Consider the following 8,142-nt stretch of genomic DNA (forward strand, 5'->3'; position numbering starts at 1 on the left):
TAGATTGAAAGGTCAATAGTGACCTCATCCAAGTTTAAAAAAAAAAGTTCCGGGCGGCGCCTGTGGCTCAGTCGGTAAGGCGCCGGCCCCATGTGCCGAGGGTGGCGGGTTCAAACCCGGCCCCGGCCAAACTGCAACCAAAAAATAGCCGAGCATTGTGGCGGGTACCTGTAGTCCCAGCTACTCGGGAGTCTGAGGCTAGAGAATCGCTTAAGCCCAGGAGTTGGAGGTTGCTGTGAGCTGTGTGAGGCCACGGCACTCTACCGAGGGCCAGAAAGTGAGACTCTGTCTCTACAAAAAAAAAAAAGTTCCCATTGCTTAACTTAAAGGACGGTGCTGATAGTCTGAATTTTCCTGGTGTTTTGTGTGCAATACCGTGTGTCTTTTTGGCCATCTCCACTTCATTAAACATTGGTGGTCTTTTTATTCTTGGGTTCCATCCACCCCTGGCACTTCTCAAATCTGTACGTTCTTCTTTGCTAATTCTATCCCTTTCCTTACATTGATCCATTCTTCACAGCATGCACACCCGCTTAAAAAAACCTCAAAATGGATAATAGATGTAAATGGAAAAACTATACCAGGGGAAAACATAGGAGAAAATTTTTGTGACCTTACTTAGGAAGATTTATTAGATAGGACACCGAAAGCATGATATAGAAAAGAAAAAATTGTAGAACTTGGCACTGTGACTCGTGGCCTGGCATCCCAGTGACTGGAGAAGCTGAGACAGGTGGATTGCTTGAGCCCAGGAGTTGGAGACCAGCCTGGCAACATAGCCGAACACCCATCTCTTAAAAAAATAAAAATAGAAATTAGTCAGGCTGGTGCACGGCCTTGTAGTCCCAGCTGCTCAGAGGGAGAGGCAGGAGGATCACTTCAGCCCAAGAATTCCACTGTGCTCAGCCTGAGAAACAGCAAGACCCCATGTAATTTTTTTTTTTTTTAAAGATGAGAAATTGGTAAATTGGACTTTAAAAAGATAAAATCATTTGCTCTTCAAAAGACAGTAAGACACTGAAGCCATACACTGGGAGAACATATTTGCAAAGTCTATAGCTAATAAAGGACTAGTATCGAGAATATATGAAGGACACACAAAATGTAATAATAAGAAAACTGTTCAGTTTTTCTAAGTGGGCAAAAGATTTGAACAGATACCAAAAAAACAATATACAAATAGCAAATAACCATTTTAGAAGATATTAAACATCATTAGACATTGGGAAAATAAAAATCTGAAGCTCAATAAGCTATCACCACACACCTATTAGAATGGCTAAAATAAAAACCTCAAAAAATACTTGCTGGTAATTCCAGGTATCGCTAACATTTACTGACTCTGTTTCTATCTTCCATTCAGACCTCTTCCCTAGGCCTCGTATTTTAATTTCATCTGAAAATCTTCACCTAAACAACCCAGAAGCGATATTAAATTCAATACATCCAAAACTGAATCCATCATCTTCCCTTTCAACTTGTCTTTTCTTTCTATTTCCTGGTCATTTTAGTGGGGGGGATGAGAGAGAGCATTGCTAAACACTCAAGAGTCACCCTCACATCCAATTTGTCATGTCTGTCTGTGTGTCTCAATAGAAACCTACTACCACCATCTTCCTTCAGGTCCCCATTTTGTCACTCCTGTAGATGGTCATCATGTCCCCCTCACATGGGAGCCAGGGAGTTCTAGCTAATATAAAATCTGAAAATACCACTTGCCTTCTAAAATCCTTAGAGAAAGTCCAGGCTTCTTAACATAGACCACAGGATCATTTGTGGTATTACTACCGCCTGCCTCTTTAGCCTCATCTCTCTCCATACCATGAGCTTTCCCTCCAGCAATACTGAGCTGTGTTTAGTTCTGTGCCCACAGCTTGTTGCTTTATGCCCCTGTGCTGCCACTTCAGTATGCCACCTCCCATTCTCTCCTAGCTAGGTCAATGCCACTCATTCTTTAATACCAAACTCAGAAATCCTTCCCAGAAATTCCCAACCTCATAAGCTAATTCAGATGTTCCCTCCTTATTACAGTATTACTCTGTAAACATGTATTTATTGATCAATTTAAAAGTGTTTTTATAACTGTTTATTTGTATTTCTTTCTTACCAAACCATCAATGTCCTGAAGTCAGGGACTATGTCTTATTCTGTCTCATCCCTAAGGCTTAGCATTATGCCTGGCACATAGTAAGTCTCTAATAAATGTTTGTTTAATAGATCAATATTGTCCATTAGTAGCTGAGCAATTTCTTTTGAGTTATGCATTTCTCTGTCATCATGAAATACAATGGATGGTATATTTTAAATAACTACTTTTAAAGTCACTAATGGAATACCAAACACTAATATGGCCTGGCTCAAGCCATTTTAAAGAGTCATTTATGTGATGAAAATGTGTCAAATGATCTATGAACCAAGTGTATGGTGCCCCACGATTATACTAATGTACACAGCTATGGTTTAATAAAAATTAAAAAAAAAATAAAAATAAAGAGTCATTTGTGTTGAAAGGATTATGGCATATATAACATACACTTCATCTGCACACAAATTTTCCAATATGCTGGTCATTTTTATGTGTTTTTGTTTTCAGATTAAAAAAAAAAAACTTTAGGCAGATTCACAGTGAAAGGACATTGCCAAAAAGAATGATGGAGTAATCCAAAGGAAGATGTGCTTTATCTCCTGTCGGGAAATAAATCTATATTGAAAATAAAGTTATTCTGAGTAGTCAGGAAGTGAAACATTATCCAAAATAACAGAAATAATAATATGTTTTTACTCTTCAAAATTCAGCCAGAGGAACTTGCTTTCACTATGTAGAAACCTTAAAAAAGCATTTCTCAATAGGAGTCTAAATATTTTGGAGTTTTCTAGAGGTAGACAAAGTAAAGAGGTTATAGTAATTTTTTTTTCCTCCCAAGCTCAACAAATATAAACAGCAAAGTCCTGCTTAGTGTTTTGTGCAGAATTCTGTGGGATTTGGACATTCTCACTTTCTATTTAAAACAGGTTTCAAATATGATTGCATTTTCCCCAGTAATTTATGGTGAAAAATGTCAAATAAATAGAAAAGTTGAAACAATGTCACAGTAAACATGCATATAGTCCTCTCCTATTTTCTACTCTTTTTTTTATTGAGCAATAATAATAATAATAGTGCAAAAAAGTAACATTCACATTGTCAAATAAGAGTATGTCTATTATAGAATGCTTTGACTCTGAGGTTCAGTATGGAGTTATCAGTTAACTTCTTATTTTTTTTCCCAAAGTCTCAAAAAATATACAGCTAATATTTATAAATAAAAGTAAAAGATAATTTCAAAAAACATCATATAGACAAGAGAAAAAGAAGAAATACTTCAAAATCATTCTACTTCATCTGGATACACCTGATATTAAAATTGGAAAAAATATATTATTATAAAGGGAAATTACAAACATATTTCACTTATAAATAAGGATCCTAAACAACATATTAACAAGTTAAATTAAAAATTAATGTTTGAGTAATGTACTTTGGTCAAAATTAAATCCAATTTGTGTGACAATTAGTCACTTTTTTCTTTTTCTTTTCTTTTCTCTCACCCTCTCCCTCCTCTGTCTGCTCTTCCTTTCCTCCATTCCCCACTGTGTCACTAATTGTCATTAATTGTCCTCATATCAAAGTCGAATACATAGGATTTATACTTCTCCATCCCTGTCATGCTTCACTAACAATAAAGTGTTCCACCTACACAGATTAGTACAAATGCTGCAAAATCTCCATTTTTTTTAAATGGATGAATAGTATTCCATGGTATATATATACCACAGCTTGCCAATCCATTCCTGAGTTGAAGGGCATTTAGGCTGTTTCCACATTTTAGCGATTATAAATTTAGCTGCGATAAACAGTCTAGTACAAGTGTCTTTATAATAAAAGGTTTTTTTGTTTTTTTCCTTCTGGATAGATGCCCAGTAATGGGATTGCAGGATCAAATGGGAGGTCTAGGTTCTTTGAGGTTTCTCCATACTTCCTTCCAAAAATGTTGTATTAGTTTGCAGTCCCACCAGCAGTGTAAAAGCATTCCTTTCTCTCCACATCTGCCGCCAGCATCTGTAGTTTTGAGATTTTGTGGTATAGGCCATTCTCGCTGGGGTTAGATGATATCGCAGGGTGATTTTAATTTGCATTTCTGTAATAATTGGGGAGGATGAGCATTTTTTCATGTGTTTGCTAGCCATTCATCTGTCTTCTTTAGAGAAGGTTCTGTTCCTCTCTCTTCCCCATTGATGTATGGGATTGTTGGTTTTTTTCTTGTGGATTAATTTAAGTTCTGTATAGATCCTAGTTATTAAGCTTTTGTCTGATTCAACATATGCAAATATCCTTTCCCATTGGTTAAGTTGTCTATTTGCTTTGGTTGTTGTCTCCTTGGCTGTACAGAAGCTTTTCTGTTTAATTAAATCCCATTTGTTTATTATTGCAGTTGCTGCTATTGCCATGGCAGTCTTCTCCATAAAGTCTTTCCCCAGGCCAATATCTTCCTATTCTTTCTTTGAGGATTTTTATCGTTTCATGCCTTAAATTTAAGTCCTTTATCCATATTGAATCAATTTTATGAGTGGAGAAAGGTGTGGGTCCAGTTTCAGTCTTTTACATGTGGATATCCAATTCTCCGGGCACCATTTATTGAATAGGGAGTCTTTCCCCTAGTGGACGTTCTTGTTTGGTTTATTGAAGATTAAGTGGTTGTAAGTTGTTGGTTTCATTTCCTGGTTTTCTATTCAATTCCAAATGTCTGTGTCTCTATTTTTGTGCCAGGACCATGCTGTCTTGACCACCATGGCCTTATAGTACAGCCTAAAATCTGATATGGTGATACCCCTGGCTTTGTTTTTATTACTAAGAACTGCCTTAGCTATACAGGTTTTTTTTCTGGTTCCATACAAAACACAGAACCATTTTTTCCAAGTCTTGAAAATAGGATGTTGGTATTTTAATAGGGATGGTCTTGAATTGTTAGATTGCTCTGGGAAGTATAGACATTTTAACAATATTGATTCTCTTTCTACTCTTGAAGTGTAGTAGATTGCTCTGGGAAGTATAGACATTTTAACAATGTTGATTCTCTTTTCTACTCTTGTTAACATTTTGCTGTTTTTGCTTCTTCACATATTTATCCATTTGTCCAGCCATCAACCCATTCTTTTTTTGATGCATTTCTAAGCAAATTGCAGACATCAATACACATGTGATTTCATTTTGCTCAAAAGATAAACTCTTCTTGAAAGATAAACAAAACTATCTCAGCATATAGCTGATTACATGATACTGATACAGGACAGGTGCACCCTGGCGCCCCGGCCAGCTCAGCTGAGCTGAGCTGAAGGACCTGCTGCCTCCACTTTGGCCGTTTTGGTGCAGCAGGAACAGGAACCAGCAGGCTGGAGGGTAGGCAAGGGGGGGCTCCCCACCCCACCCCCACAGGAGGCTCCAACAGCCAAAGGAGCGGAACAACTGGTGGGGAGACACTGGCCCCTCCGTGTCTCCTTCCCTTTACACTTATGACTGAAAACAGAACCCCCATTTCCTATATCTAGGGCAATTTCATGTAAGTTTCCTAGGCCTAAATTCAGTGAGCCCACTGTGTCCATTCATTTTATACATTCATCATGGTGCCCCAGCGGAAGGGACTGTGTCCATTCATTTCCGGCCCAAGGAACCCGTGCACCTCTATATACCACTAAATGGAGAAAGACAGTGAGAGACAGAGCTTTTCTCTCCAACTTGGGTTTTATCTCCAGGAGCTTTAGTGTTTTCGTATTCTTTTCTGTAAATAAATTCTGTCTTACCACTGATCTGTGGTCCGTGGATTTATTCTTCAAATCACCAAGACCAAGAACCTGAAATTCCGGTATCAATACCGTTGCTTCACCTAATTTAGGCTGGGCTTTGAAAATTTTACCTTAAATACCTATTTTAAACAAACATTGTGGCATTGTTTTAAAGATGAGAGCAGGCCGTTAGGCTACAAATTTACTTATAATGTCATAGCAAATTCGAAGTCTCATTTCCACCAGAAGAAAGGGATTGTTATAGAGAATGATGATTATGAGCCAAAAAAAAAAAAAAAATGATGAAGTAAAAAGCCTTTTTTTACAATAGTTTAAAAAATAACAAGGATAGATAAAGCTTGAAGAGTTTCCTACTTTATATTCCAGCTTTCAGGTAGGACAACATCAAATCATGCCTGAGGCTGAACATTTATGCTTTTACTGAAAGATATTTAGGATGTTTTTATCGCCTTTGTCAATAACTCATTTTTAGCACTATTTTTACCGTCAAGAGTACCCTCACTGTCAGAAATTCTTCCTTGTATCTGAGACCTTCAGGCGGTAGTCATAAAATGTAAGAGAGATGGAGATAGAGGTAAGAAGTTAATGCTGATGGCTTTTCCATTCCATTGCCATAAATATACACTACTTCTATTTTGAAGTAATAACTGTGGTTGAGACACTGCATAACATTATGGACAAATTGAAATTACCCCCCTTACATTTGAAAGAAGTCATCCTTAAATTTTTCTATTTGAGTTTACATTTGAAAGAAGTCATCCTTAAATTTTTCTATTTGATCTCCTTGGTTCTCTAGTAAAAAGAAGACTTCGGGGTGACCGACTAAGCTCTATCTGACCTTACTGTGAATAGAGAATCTTATTTTACTCTGAAGCTGGCCTTTTAGCCCAGGTTTTCCAGAGCTTGCCTTTGCTAGAGGTAATCTTGATTAATATTTGCAGAGCTCAAAGACCCTGTACTGAATGAATTATAGTCATTGTTTTCTGACAATTCATAAACAAGTGATAAGTAAAGGAGGAAAAGAAGTTATATTAACTAAGATTAAGAAATCATTTTTACTGTGCATTTGTTTTCTTGGGATAAAAATTTTAATTCAGTGATCTTATTTACGCATCTACACATTTTAAATTAAGCATATAAGGATATAAAATGGATAAATAAAAAAATTTCTGTGAAAAATGTTTAAATTTTGTCATTAATACTAGCTCAATAGTTTGAAAGCGTAAGTGTGGATTGATTGTAAAAAAGTCCATGTTTTTGTCTAAAGTAGCTCCCAGATATTCCTGTATATGCCTGTGTGTATGTGTTGAGGCAGAGTCTCACTCAGTCATCCTGAGTAGAGTGTTAATGCATCATAGCTCACAGCAGCCTCAAACTCTTGGGCTCAAGTGATCCTTCTTGTTTAGTCTCCTGAGTACTTGGGACTATAGGCATCTGCCATAACACCCAGCTATTTTGTCTGCTTTTTTTTTTCTGCAGTTTTTGGCAGGGGCTGGGTTTGAACCCACCATCTGCGGGATATAGGGCCAGCACCCTACTCCTTTGAGCCACAGGCGCCACTCTATTTTGTCTATTTTTAGTAGAGATGGGGTCTCACTCTTCCTAGGCTGGTATCAAACTCCTGAGCTCAAGCTATCCACCTGCCTTGGCTTCCCAGAGTGCTAGGATTACAGGCATGAGCCACCAAGCCTGGCCAACACCAAGAGTTTGAGACCACCCTGAGCAAGACTGAGACCCCCATATCGACAAAAAGTAGAAAAATTAGCTAGATGTAGTGGTGCATACCTGTAGTCCCAGCTACTCAGGAGGCTGAGGCAGGAGGATCTCTTGAGCCCAGGAGTTTGAGGTTACAGTGAGCCATAATGACACCACTGCAACTCCAGCCTTGGTGACAGAGTGAGACCCTGTCCCCAAAATAAAGTTAGCATTAATTAAAACCTCTTCTAAGGACATGTACCTGTTTTTGAAGGCGGAAATACTTCCCTCACCATAAAGTGCAGAATCTGTACTTGCAGATGAGTAAATTCATTTACAGATAAGATACTCTCTTTAAAGAGTTCTTAACAGGTGCACCAAAGAATATGTGGGCCTAAAGAACATGGTGTGCCTGGAGGGAATTCTCATTCTCGCTCTGCTGCCAGTAACTATGTGAGTTTGGACCATTTTTTTGCTATTAGTAAAATGAATGCTTCTCACTAGATGATGTCAAAATCACATTGTAGGATTCAATAACTTCTTTCTGTGGAAGAAGTGGGTAAGCACAGAAAGAACACTAGACTAGGACTCAACTATGGTGACATG

The sequence above is a fragment of the Nycticebus coucang genome, chromosome 5 (genome assembly GCF_027406575.1).
Source record: "Nycticebus coucang isolate mNycCou1 chromosome 5, mNycCou1.pri, whole genome shotgun sequence".
Taxonomy (NCBI): Eukaryota; Metazoa; Chordata; class Mammalia; order Primates; family Lorisidae; genus Nycticebus; species Nycticebus coucang.